Below are 14,332 nucleotides of genomic sequence, written 5' to 3' on the forward strand. Positions count from 1 at the left end.
AATCACTAAAGCTTGACCACAAGAGTTAGCAAAAAATAGCTTGGCACTTGCATGCAAGGTATAGGTGCTGCTGCCTTGTTTATGAGGTGCTAGAAGGTGTTGTACATTAATATGCCGCAGCTGACAGAATGGGGTGAGGGTGAATTGAGGTAGCCAGAGTTTTCTTGATAGGTGATATGTACCTTTATGTGTTTGCAGTTGCCAGGCCTCTTCATCTCTGTGGTGGTGTTTGCTGACTTGGATTTGCACATGGATCAGCTCTGCTGTTTTCAGTCACATGGCACCTTTCTTCTAAGTCCTTGTCCACTTCCAAACTCTCTTGTATCTGCCTGTGCTCTAGCCTAGTCAGAAGCTGGTCATCTAAGACAGCAGGTAAGTCACCCAGATGTTTTACATGAACAGTGCAAAGAGGGCACTTAGAGATTATTTCTCCATGTGAAGTACTGTGTTGGTAACTGCAAAGCAAACATCAATAAGCAAACTGGAAAAGCAATTTCTGGTGTTCGTAGCTTCTGTGGACAAGTATGGTGAATGATGCAAAAAATTGTACCTCAAGGTTTAATTTGCTTTGGTTTACTTTTGGGAAAGTGTGTATGTGCATTATACATGCCAGCATGAACTTAAAAGTCCTATATGACCATCGAAGAAGTTGTTCCAGGGTACAATGTGTTTTTCCTGCCATTTGTGTGAGAAAGGAGGCCACGTATAAGTCTAAAGTCCCAATACTCTTTCTCATTTTTATCACTGGGCTCAGGAGGCAAGGATTCCAGTATGATGACTAAAGCATTTTAACTGATAACAATGACTCCAAGCATGTACAACAAACTTCCAGAGAAGTCCAGCTATTGCTATTCAATTTTTTCAAATAGCAGTTGATCTAATTTTCCTTAGTTTGCATATGCTTTAGCAATGCTTTTCTACAAATATACCCAAACTTTTTCTAATTAAGGTTAAATGTATTGTCTGCTGTAAGTACACATAACTCTCTTTAAAGGAATATGTTGTTACATTTCCCTCCGTATGTTGCCTGGAAGACAAAATGATAAGCTTGCTTTTACTTAGGGAAAAAAAAAAATAACATCTCATTATGGTAACTTGGTCAGAGAGATGTAAGTTAGTTTCAGCTATAGCAGAATCTGATGTCAGCCTGGTAATTACTAGGCAGAGTCAATAATACCTCTCCTCAGTATAATTGCAAATCCAGTACAACCATGACCAGAACTAAATTGCTAGAGAGCAATCAATAGAAATCTTCTGATTGCATTCCCTGGTGTACACATCAGATATAAAAAGGAAAACTGTCCATCCAAGCAAAAGGTCAACTTTATAAATGAAAACTGCAGTATAAGGCTAGGAAGGAGTCTGTCCACACAGAAGCCTCTTGGTTAACTCTGGCTAGAGGTGACAGGCCTGAATGAGAAGATGTATATTTTGAAGGATAGAGGCTATTTCTACGTGAACAGCAATTTGATGCAATTGGAGTGGAGCAATAGATTCATGTAGCTGACACTGAGTTCTTGATATTTGTTCCCTATGTGGTTTGTGGCTTTTAGTCAGAGTAAATTTAGTCTCCTCAAACTAAATATTCTCATCACCTGTGGCTCAACACTGTCCAAAGCACCAATCTTTGACTCAGATATCTGTGTTCCTGTGACAGGCTGGATGTCATTAGGTGTGCACGTGGAGTGAAACTTCTGGCTCAGATTCCTCAGAGAGGAATGTAGTTAAAGTACACCAAAAACCACGTTGAAGACGAAAGCAAAGCACAGTAAGTGGGGAAGCTCAAGGGATTAATTTTGAAACCTTACTGTTGCTTGAACAAAAGTAGTATTGCAGATGTAGCCAAAGATTTGCTCAAGAAACCTTAATTGTTGTTTTCCTAGGTGCTTAGGGCCTTATCTTTGGTTTTTCCTTCCTCCATCACTTTTGCTTGTACATAAATCCCTGAATAAACACATTGCCTTTGGTGCCATGTAATGCTTACCACTTCAGTTTTTCCCATGAATATAAACAGAGATATCTAATTATTTAGTAGAATAAAAGATTAATCCTACTTATTAGTCTGATACAGTCTCAGAGGCAATGGATGAGTTTTGTGCTGATGTTGTGGGTGTCTTCTTTTCAAAAAGAAAAAAAAGCTTTTTCTGCATATGCTACAGGAGTTGAGCATAAGCTTTAAAAAGTGCTGAAACTAAGTCCCTTAAAACTGGAACAAGAATTCCTAGGCACCAGAGCTGTGAGAGCCCTTCTATTTACTTAGGTCTCTCAGAAACAGTGGAAAAGAGTCACCTAATAGCCCCGGATTCCCTTTGAATATCTCCCCTCTCTGTTGATGAAGGGACTGGATGGGTGGGTTGTTAAATTATTTTATTTTTATCTATATCTATATCTATATCTATATCTATATCTATATCTATATCTATATCTATATCTATATCTATATCTATATCTATATCTATATCCTATATCTATATCATATCTATATCTATATCTATATCTATATCTATATCTATATCTATATCTATATCTATATCTATATCTATATCTATATCATCTATATCTATCTAGATCTAGATCTAGATCTTCATTATTTTCCCCATTTGTATTTTGGAACGGGTAAAGTGGCAATTGTGAATCTGTCTGCTTCTACATTTCCCTTTGAAGGTTTCTGTTGAAATGAATTATCTTTCTAAACTGACTGGAGTTTTCTGAGAAATCTGCTTCAGCATAAAATTGTTAGTTTTCTCACTACATCAAATTATGCTGCCCACACAGTACACAATACAAAATAAATAAAGCTGCACAAAGCTGTGGTGTGGAAACATCAACAGTATTTTTGCTCAGGCTGTGCTGACAGAAAATATTTTCTTTCCAGTGTAACTGTATCTTTCATTTGACATGTCTTTTGTTACAAGTTTATGAGCCAAATATTTTCAACAGGTGCCAGATTTTAAAATTTTGGGGTTTAGATGCCTTCATAATTCTATAATGGGAGAAAAAGCTATTTTCCCCATGAGAAAGTGTTTTGTTGAAGTTAGTATAAAATTCTGTTCATGGCTCAACATAGAAAAAAGTGTGACAGACATTGCATTTGCATTGTGATATGAATTAAAGTACTACAGTCAGAACAGCATAAAAAGGCTATTAAATAGCTGATAATTTCATCATGTTGGAACCAAGTGTAGAACTACAATGTACTTACATTAGTACTGTAGTGCTACAAACATTTTCAATTATCACACTTAACCTTGCTAAGAAGCCAAAATGAACGCTATCAGTAGAGTGTGGAAGAGAGTACCAAAATAGCACACCACTATTCTCTTATTTTCTCTCCCTCACTTTTTTTCTCCTTGCTACAGTAAGGAAAATGTGTGGACTTTTGCCCACACCATTTCTAAATTGCTCAAGCAATTTTTTCCTGTAGATTAATTTGTAGTTCTGAATCCCAAGATGGAAACCTAAGCATGTTTCACCCCCAGGCCATTTACAGATCTGGAGTTTTAATGTAATCTCAAGCAGTGGCTGAGGAAAGGGAGGGAGGCAGCAGCAAAGGCAACACTGGAATCTTTCCTCAGCAAAGGTTTTTCTTTGTGTGCCAAAAAAACTTGCTTCACCCAATGCTTACAGCTTCCTTGATGTTTTCTCTCATACAAACAGGCTTATGTAAAAAAGCTTGGGGGGGTGGGGTGTGAATGTGTGTACATGGTGTACTTACACACAGAGGGCTGTATTTCAAGGAGGCCTTTGTATGACTGCCGCCTTTGTTTGCACATGGTTGCTCTGGTGATGATAGATAGTTTCCTTACATGGATAAATTAAAACAAACAACTTCCATCAACACTGATGCTGTTCTTCATCCTGTCTACACAGAGCAGTTCGAGCTGTGCTTTTAAAGTTATTTAGGCACGAAAAGCAGCAGGTTTCAGGGAGAGTTAGAAAATATATAACTAATAATCTAAACACTGAAGTCTTAGTATTAAAAGCCCCTCCAGTGCTTATATACAACTTTGTTGTTTAAGTACTGTTTAAAATCTGTCATTTCTTAAGAATAGAATTCCCCATCTTCAATTTCTTCTACCTTTTTGGGCTATTCAGAATAATTAAATCACCTCTTGTCAATTTCTGTATCGCTTTCTCTCCTTATTCCTTAGTAGTGAAATTTTCTGCTCACCTCGGGCTAATCAGTCCACAATGAAAGGATAAAAATGGAAGAGACTAAAGGGACCCAGAAGAAAAAAGTGTTACAAAAAGGCGGTAGCTAATTTGGCTTTTTGCAAGCTTCCCAGAAGAATTCCCAGAGGGTGGCTCCCAAAAGGTGGCATTGTTCTCTTCCAATTCACAGGAGAAGGGAGAGAAGTCTCCAGCGACAATGAGAGAAGTCTGTGTATGTGATTACAAGCCTTTAACACAGAAGACAAGTCATAAACGTCAGAGTAAAAAGCTTTTGAGAAGACTTTCTGTCCTTACCAGGTTTCTCAGCCAACTGCTACCAATCGGTTTTAACTAACATTTTTCCCAGGGAATTTTTGTGTTACAGGTTTTTTCATCTCTGCTTGCAAATGGGAAGTTACACTCCTTGACAGCAAGTGTAACTTCAGGTCTTCTGCCACAAGGTTACCCCTTCGGTTCTGTCAAACAGCCTTTTAAGGCAGATTGCCCTTCAGCACACTGGAAAAAATCATGCCTTGGGAGAAAGCAAAAGTCAGGGAATCAAGTTGTCCTCCATCATTTCACCTGTAGTGAAATGCTTTGGTCTAGGGTCTCAACAACTGAGCGGACTGTGCATAGATGTCTGCCAAAAAGCCAGTTAAGGAGGAGAGAAGGACATTTAGAAAAGAAACATCTGTAACGTTATCCTAGGGACTCCACACAAATTTTCTTTCCTTATACTTTGGCAAGGATTGATGTTGATTTTTGATTGCTTAGTAAATTTATTTTTATTAAAAACTTAAGGGAATATTGTTAAATAAATATTTAATATTGCTGTGGACCCTGGAGCATGCTTGATTTACAGAGGTGTTAAATTGCCAGCCATTCTACTGTAATGCAGGAAAGGGTCAAGGAGCTTATCTGTTCTCTGCCCAAGGCATATTAACTCCTGCCAAAATCTCTTTGCTCAGACAACAGTGTCAAAGTTTACACTGTAACCATTCATAAGACAAGGGAGGACAGTGTTGACACAAATGGGCATCAGAATAGGAGGGGTTTTCAGGTGCTGTAGAGCAAAGGAGAAAGGCTTCTTGGGCACAACAACTGAGAGTTGCATTGTGTTCCTCTTGGTCAATTTGCCGTGGCTCCACAATGGTATATAAAGCATCTAAAATCCTGTCTTTGCCATCAACAATGGGGATCTTACTCGTCATAAAGAAAAATTATCTATGCCAAGAGGACACTGATATTGCCCCTGAGCACCTTCTGATGCCTAAGCACAGCTGGATGTTTGAAAAGGAGGGTTGGGAACCTGGAAAAAGAGACATGTTAAAATCACATTTCATTTGGCTGAAGTTTGGCCATCTGCTTAATTAAGATGGAGAAAGAAATCTCATTTAGGTATGAGACAATCTGGGACATTTTTATTTTATTTTTACTGTTTATCATGGATCTGTTTTCCCATTACAAATATTTAAGACTTCTAAGACATAGCTGGTATTCACCCTTGCAGCTAGACTAGAAGCTCTCTGCATGTTTCTAATTGCAACTGTTTAACTTGATTTGCCAAGGATGTGGAAGGACTTATGGAACTACACTATATTTATGTCTCCCTCCTATCTATTCTCTTAACCTCTATATGTCTTAACTATTCCAGTTCAGTTTGATGAGTTAGAAGACTCTTTCATGCTCAGGTAAAATGTATGTGCTGTCCAAGTGTTGGCTAAAGCACGCTATTAATCTAACAAAGTCAAACCAGGTGTAGTTCAAACATGAGATTTATGTGTTGAGATTAAACTTAATATAGCAACCTTGTGAAAACAGTAGTGGTTTCATTGTCTGTACTGTGCATGTCATGTGTGCAGATGATGCTCTAGTGCTGTCCTTCATAGAGGGACTGCTGGTGTGCACTCTTGGCTTGAGTGACACTGTTCATTGGTGCAGCTGACCCAGGCCTTTCAGGCTGGATCTGAGACCTCCCTCCTGTTTGGTACAATTGGGCTCTGCCCCAGGGTTGGAGTCTTAACGGCTTTGGATTGCAATGCAATTGTAAAGGGAGGAAAAAAAGCAGTAGCTACAGCTGTTCAGTGCCAAGCCAAGTTTCCAACCGTATGTACAATCTCCTTTTAATATCCTTGGAGCTTTCCAGGGCAGCTTTTCGGGTTATCTGATGAGCTTTTAGAGGGAGGGCTCTTATACAGAAATCCTCTCTTTGAGGAAAATGGCAGCTGTGTGAGGACCTTGAAAAATTTGGACCTTTCCTTTATGACATCTGTACTCCACGGGCCAAAAGAATTTAGTAGCAGGAAGCCAACATTATGCCTAAGGGGCCCAAAAAATGTAATCTGGAGCCAAGTATTGCACTGTCAAACTGCTTTCCATCATATTTTACTGTGTGTAGATCTATATTAGAGAGCTTATTTTTTAAAAAATCGTAGTTCTAAAGTTATCCATTCCCTCAAAATCAAAAATGACTGTGTTTTTCCATTGAACTTTTTGAAATTATTGCTGAGATTGCTCAATATCTCAGCAAAAGACTAGTTTTGCTTGGTACACTTTATCACACAATTTGCTTTTTCTCTTTAACTTTTCCCTTATTTTTTTTCTGCTTGCAATCTGACTTCAAGAGCCCTTCATGGGCTTGTTTTTGAAACTGTTCAACTCCCTTTGCTCAGCATGTTCACTCCATTTTACCTGTCCTATAGTCTTGTTTATTGTTGTTTAACATTGCTGTTATATGGTTCTTAGATTTTTCAACTGTACTGGATCTTTGAAAGCTGGCAGGATGAATTGCTTGGTTTCCAGTCTTTAATGTTTATGTCCCCTTGGATCTCACCATCTGTTCCTGTCTGGCAGTGTAGGTAAATGATTTTTTTTTAACTTCCTTTCATTTGCCCTGTTTCCTGCAGATGCTTAGCTTGTCTGTTTCCTCTTTCTCTCTCCAGACATTATCAAGAAGGATTTGGTGGCATTTACTGAAGCTGATGAATCTGACTGAAATTTCCAAGTTGGATCGTGTGTTGTGGGGTTTGCTTAATGAGGAGGAATCAGGTATTTTCCTTTTGCTGAGGTTTACATTGACTACTGCATCCTCATGGAGTATATGCAGTGACACCCACAAAGTTAGGACTGGTTTTTTTTTCCTTTCATTCAAGTGTATTCCTCCTAACATCTTCCATTTTTCTTTATTTCTCAGTGTCACATCTTTGAGCACATCAGCAAGCCACATACCTGTTATTTTTGTTAATTGGGGTCTGTTCTGTTAGAGTTCAATCCCAGTATAATCCAATCCCTTCACAGTCACAGCTACCAGAGGCAACCCTACACTCAAGACCAGTAGTGGTGTAATGGAATCTTGAATTTCAAGATGGTACACTTTTTTTTTTTCAACTTCAATTTCAAAACTGCCTTCAGTTTTGAAAGTGCTCAACTGATATCCTAGATAATTGTTTTTGTAAACATTTGGAGATACAAACTCTGTCTTTCAGAGTTGAAGATACTATCCTTCTTGTGCACAGCATTCACTTAAAGCCTTTTACAGTGTTCTCTCGGAGTATCTCTACTTTCATTATTTTTTGAAGTTGATATTGAAGTCAAATGAGATCAGCTTGTGGTGTATGCCTTAAGAAGTTACTGAAGGGCAGTTAAGGATCTGCCTCATGAAAGGATTAATCTGAATGAAAACCCACCTGCTGTTCCCTTTTGTCATTCATCAGCCGTGCTCAGATTCTCCTCTCAGTCAGACCTATGAAATAATTTGCCAGTTGTTGCAGTCTGTCAACTATGCCTGTTAACTAAAAGTCATTTCCATACAACAGCTGTCCCTCTGTAGCTTGTGCAAAACGAGTTTGTTGTTGGTCCCCTTCAAAAACCAGAACCCACAGCCATTTGATGTTCTTGGGAATACTCATAAAGAGACCAGGACCCTAGCTGACACCAAGGCTGAGTGCCAGTCTGGGAGTCAGAGCCTTTCCTGCAGCAGTCACTACGATTTTCAATCATTTCATCTAGTTCATTAGGTCAGAGTGATGTTGAATGGCTAAAGTGGATCTTGCAGAATGATTAGTAATGTTTTATCTGTTGTATGGCTAAACAGAGGGTTTTGATTTTCAGCTGTCAGCCAAGAGTTCTTCCCCAACTACTTAAAATTAATGTTTAAACTATGCTATAAGGACTTTTACAATGATCTTTTCCTTCTTTTCCATCAATTTTTGGCAGTTCCTGTAACTTCATGCAAGACCATGAGATCCTTTTGACAGCTTAGCAGGAGTTACTCATTCATTCTGACTAAAGCCGAAGAAGCTGTACTAGAAGTTACATCAGTGTCTGGACTATTGGCACAGGTGGTATTTAAATGATGAGTAGCTCCTTAAACATTGTGATCCATGAGGATTTTGGTTTCCCAGGTAGAGATAATTTCCTGATAATTGCTGTCGTGAACAATTTTGCCAGCAGCTACAGGCTATCCTAATGTAAGTAGACAAGCAGATCATATCTGGTCTTTAGACTGAATAATGCTTTTAATTTTTTTTTCTATTTGGCTGATCTTTAGATTCTAGACCACGCTCAAAAAATATTCATCAAAACACTTAGAGCTCTATTATTTGAAAAAATGTTTCCTGACTTCAGCTTTGTCTGTTTGATTCAAAAAATCTTGTCTGCTCTTATTTCCTCCAGCTTAGACTAATGGCTCTGCTTGCTGATTTATCTAGTAAAATGTTTTACTACACTTCAAGCTCTGTGTGAAAAAAAAAAAAAAAAAAAAAAAGTAGTGACACCAACTCAATCCCTGTTTAGGGCTTGTTACTCATGCAACAAAAGATAGATTTCAGGGCCCTGCTAATGTTCTGTAATGTCTTCTATCATCAAGTCCTGGAATACATTTCAGAATTGGATCTTGGTATTACATGAGAAGTGTTTCACATATTAATCTACTGGCTGACGGAAATAAAAAAGACCACCTGAATCACTGCATTCTCTCATGCTTAAATTATCTACAGGGTGACCTTTGCTCTCTCGTGTATGTTATACACTTGTGCATCATATCCCTGGCAGAGGAGAAGAAGAGTAGTATACACTAGGCATTCTGTTTCACCACTGAAAACCACAAAAGCTGTTGTTCAGGCTTGAGTCCACTTTAAATCTCAGTTCTCAAATGACTTACACTAAACCAAAGCCAGAACCACCACGTAGTGTCTCTGAATTTACTATATCACTTGAAAACACTGCTCCTAGTTAAATCAGGTGAAACCCTTCGTGAAAGGGCATAGCCCGATATACGAGTTGTGCTGCAGCTGGTTGGGTTAGGAGATGAGTGGCTCTTATTTGCACATTCTCAGCTGATTCAGATTTTCTGGTTTTACTGCATTTGCAACTGCCGAGAATAACTTGTGCTAACTTGCATACATGTTAGGCTTTTTGTTTTATTGTAACACCTTTTTTTCACAGAAACTGGTGAAGGTGTCACTACTTATACCATTGTGCTGGCATCACTGAGGGAGCAGGAGTGACACAGAGGATGGGGTGAGCAGATGAGGACAGCGACCTCTTAATCAAGTTAAGCTGTAGTCACAACATATCTGACTGTGCCCTGAACAATTTTAATTAAAAAAAAAAAAAAAAATGTTGACATGAGGATGGCTAGGAGCCAGGGATTAAATTCTGGCCACACGGAGCATGCAACAGGGAGGAATTTCACCAGCTGATGAATCCCATCCCATGTTTTTCCAGGAAAACATTCTTGAACTGATCATGGTCCACATTAAAGTTAATTTGGTCTATTGACCTGTTACCCTTGAAAGCCAAACATCCCATAGACTTCATTTGGGTTGGGATTTCATTTCAAGTGATAGTTCAACAGAGCCATAAATATTCACAGAAAGTTTCTAACTAACCCTTCAAACTGATGCCTTACCCACCACACACCCCCATGATATCCCTGCTTAAAGACACATCTGCTCAGAGTGCTGTCCTCCATTTTATAAAGAAGCAGCAGAATGGCTCTACAGCTTGCTGTAAGAAGGTTTTCTGCACATTAAACATATTCTGCCCCACAACTGGGAAAGTTTTGTGGTTGAATTCTCCATTTCCCAGCAGGTAGTTGGTGTCAGAGAAAGATTTCTTGTTCCTTTTCTTACACAGACCTTGCCTTCACCCAGGCTGTGTGCTGGTGATCATGTTTTTCCCCAACCTAAAAGGTAAAACTGAGAGTATTAGGGGGTGAGGCACTAACCTAGTTTACATTATTGCAATTTTTTCCATTGGCCTTGTGCTGGTGAGGGTAGTTTCTTGTCCTTGGTCTGTTGTCTTCTGATCTCTTTCTCAGCCAGCTCATACCTCAAAGCTGTGTTCATTTCACTGCCAGTCCTGGAGAAAACTTGTCAAATGGGTCATGGCCTTGGCTTTCCTAAAATCACACATCTGTGTGTTCTAGCTTTCCTTTCAACAGAGGATCTTTTTGTTTGTTTGTTTCTTGATTTTGTCCTTTCTGAATATTTCTGAAAAGTGATGGAAAGGAAGACAAGCAAAGAAGACCATTTGCTTGTCTGGCAAGGGAGATGGCATGATTTAAAATTGGTTGAGCTAAAGAAATACTAAAACCTCCAGGAAAATTCTAACATTCATTCGGATGTTTTTGTTTATTTTTAGAGCTGTGGAATATCCATGATTTTCAGTGTTTTGACCTTTACTTTGAAGAATGTCATAATTGTGCCAGCAAACTCAGCTGTCAATATTTTCATTTCACACATCTTTATAGAAGTTTATAAGTGATCTATAAAATTGCACATACTGAGCATATGTGGTCTCAGGCAGAAAAGATTTAATAAATATATACAAAAATACAAATGTGTCTGTTTAAAAGTTATAAAGCCACAAAAAAAATGAAATTGGTGATTTTAAAGCATTTTACAGTCCTGTAACTCAAATGCGAGACAGTCGGGTTTTTCTTCTTTTAAACTCAAAATGATTAACCTTTTAGTCTTTAATGTGGACTCATGCAGTGCCTGTGGCCATTATGGCAAATAACCACATTATTGCATTTAGGAAATTAGCTACTGTGTGCTTGTGGTAATTTTGTCTCCATGAAAGTAGCTCACAAATTTCAAGCAGGCAGGCTTATTACAGGAATCAGTTCTGCTTTTAGATACATACCATCTTTGTTCATCAATGTAGCTTCATCAGCGTGTACTTGAAAGGATCTTTGTTAACAAGCTTTAAGGTTAGGAGTTTTCCTGCTGAAGGACTGAGGAAGGGAGAAAGGAGGGGATCTAACTTTCTGAATGCTGTATTTTTAGAGGGAAAACGAGTCACTTTTTAAAAGTTTCCCAATTATTGTCTCTTCATGATTCATAACCATGTTTAACTATTAGATAGTTAAGTCTGAAAAAGTTGTTATGGCACTATAATTTCCAAACTGGTACTTACAGGGTAAAAATGTTGCTGTATAAAAGTTATTATAAAATTCATAGGAGCTTTAATCTTCAACTCCCCACCTATTCTCCTTTCATAAAATATTGGAACCACCCAGCTTCCTTGTGCTTCAGAAAATTTGGCATGAAATTCTTTTTTTTTTTTTTTAATGAAACACACATCCTTATTATGTTTTCTCCCAAAACTGAGTTGAGTTTAACACAGTGTTGTATGTCTCTACAAGAGGGAAGATGAGCAGTGGGGTATATGGCAGACTGGTGAGTTTTTATGCAATGATGATAGCGTGGGTGGTAAACTCTTCCCCTCCTTTTATGCTCACTAAATATCAAACTAATGTGAAAAGCAGCATGTGTCCTTTTGGAACTGCAGTGAGAGATGGGAGTTTTCTTCCAAAGACAATGAGAGAAGGAGCCTCTCCCATGTTTTGATGAGAAATTACTCTCACCAGACAACCCAGGCTATGGGCAATGCTTCTCCAGGATATCTCACAGTGGCACACTGTTCACAGTAAGAGTGACAGTACAGATCAATCTCATGCTGGTCTTTTGTTGTCCTGCTCACACAGGCAGCTCTGAGCAGGGTTAAATAACAGTGGTGTAATCTCTACCATGTCCATGTCACTTCTACTTAGGGAACTATGACATCAGTGGTAGAAGTTTATTTTAAAATTTTATTTTAAGGAGGGAAAGAGGTAGTGTTGGACCAGCCTTGAAGATTTCTGAATGCCCTAATGTTTCAGTTTGCACTGAAATCCTAAACCCGACTCTGACATGCATGGTTTTGCATTTTAGTGAAAAAAATTCACATAGTTCGAGTCCTAAGGTTACATTAATAAGACAATATATTGAAAATATAAAGGCACAGTGTCTCTAAGTAAGCTGTAGTAATTCTGTGCTTGGAATACATGACTTTTTGGTGCCATGAAAATCCTATGAGGGTCTTCCATACCTAAGTTTTTTCAGTTCAGTGTTTTAACGATTAGCTAACTGATCCCTTTATCATCGTGTTAATTCTCGTACAGATGTAAATTAGCATACTTTCTCTCTAGAGCTTTACAGGATACACTAATAAATCTCAAGAAAATAATGAGCAGATATGTCATGGAAACCAGTCAGGAAAAATATTCTTTATTTGACAACTTATTTTGCAGGACTAGGTAAATATTTGATAACACAAAGAAAACATTAGGTTTTCCAGCATTCTCTTATCTCTGTTAGAGTACAAAACCAGCCCCTTTCTTTAAAATGTATGTTTCTTTTTTCCATTTTGCACAGTACCCATAATATGAAATGAAGATTAATGTCAGCCTTTGTAATAGAACTGTCCAAACCGGCAATAACAAAATTCCAAATGCAGTGAAACCCACCTAATTTCAGATTCGCTCAGTTTTTGTTAAATTTGCTGATTTCAGTGAGCAGTGTACGAAACTGGGCAAATTCGAGGCATATTCTTCATGGACTCTATGTACTGAAGTGCCTAGTGTATCCAAGAGCTAGTGATTATGCCTGGGAATCTGGTAGCTGGTTTTGGAGTTTCACTGGTGCTGAACAGAGAATGGAGTCTGGTAAAAGATGTAAACATTTCCTTTGGTCCCCTGACAACTAGAATAGTTTTCACTGGTTTGGAAAAGAATCCTTCAGAATGGGAATCAAATGGTAAGAATTTCCTTACATACTCCATATTCCAGAAGACCACAAAAACATTTAATAAGGTAGTGCCAGCATTTCATTTTTATGGGCATCACATGTATTTCACAGATTTATTTAAGTCTTTGTTTAGTATTTCTCTGAGTCCCTTGGCAAAAACGTTGTGCAGAGAATGTATACAAAGTATAAACCCAACCTCCTCCTAGTAGCAGATCATTGTCATCTTTATTAATGACCAACTCACAGACCAAGCCTGATTACAAATAAAGATTTTATGGGAAATACACATATCTTAATACACTTTCTTAAACTCCTCGTATTGCAACAGAACTATTTTAACCTTATATAAAACAGTCTGCAAGTTCAGCTTTGCCATTGGTGACCCTGGTATAAAAAAAAATAGTTCATACCACTCTCTTACTGATGCAGAAAACAATATTTGGACCAGGTAGTACTACCTGAAGATTTTTGACAAAAGGTAGCTAATGACCTGGCCTGAAAAGCTGAAATTCAAGAACCTCTGCACAGCCATTTGGCAGTGCATTCATGGACTCATTTGTTGTACAGTGTGGGAAGAAACTGTTGCCAGACTCTCAAAGTACAGGAAAAAACTGAGCAACTCTATTACTTAGCTATGCACATCACTTAATAATCCTACTGCAAATGGAGTTGGACCCAAACCTGAGAATCACATTACTTAGAAAGTAAGAAAAGGAAGAATCTTTATTGCTGCTAGAGGGGAGGCTGCCAGAAATCCTGCAGCTGAATGCCCTGGAGAATGAAAGAGTTTTTCAATGTGCTCAGAGGATTACAATTCAAAGTCGGAGGCAAATGCTGTACTCTCCGGAATAGCTATTGATTGACTGATACACTTAAAGGATAAGGACTGAATCCCACAGAAGGCCAAGGAGCTGAAGACAATCATATATAAAGAAAAGAAAATCCTGTTCTTTCCAGAAGTTGAGTCTAGTACTCAAGGTAGGGGACATATATCTCGGTGCTGCTGAAACAACACTTTACTAAAATAGTGGAAACTATTTTAAAATAGCTGAAAAGCTACGAGGCATAGTTATCAAGGGCAGGTATATATGTCACTCAGATCAACC

General features: G+C 38.3%; 1 long non-coding RNA gene across 1 annotated transcript; it reads left to right on the top strand.

Annotated features, from left to right (window-relative positions):
• Positions 1-1,348: 1,348 nt before the first annotated feature.
• On the top strand, positions 1,349-7,272 carry LOC113489728. Its single transcript, XR_003400092.1, has 3 exons — positions 1,349-1,768; positions 6,898-7,010; positions 7,095-7,272. It is a non-coding gene; the product is annotated as an uncharacterized LOC113489728 (long non-coding RNA).
• Positions 7,273-14,332: the final 7,060 nt, after the last annotated feature.

This window comes from Athene cunicularia, assembly GCF_003259725.1.
Source record: "Athene cunicularia isolate RWA chromosome Z unlocalized genomic scaffold, athCun1 chrZ_part1, whole genome shotgun sequence".
NCBI lineage: Eukaryota > Metazoa > Chordata > Aves > Strigiformes > Strigidae > Athene > Athene cunicularia.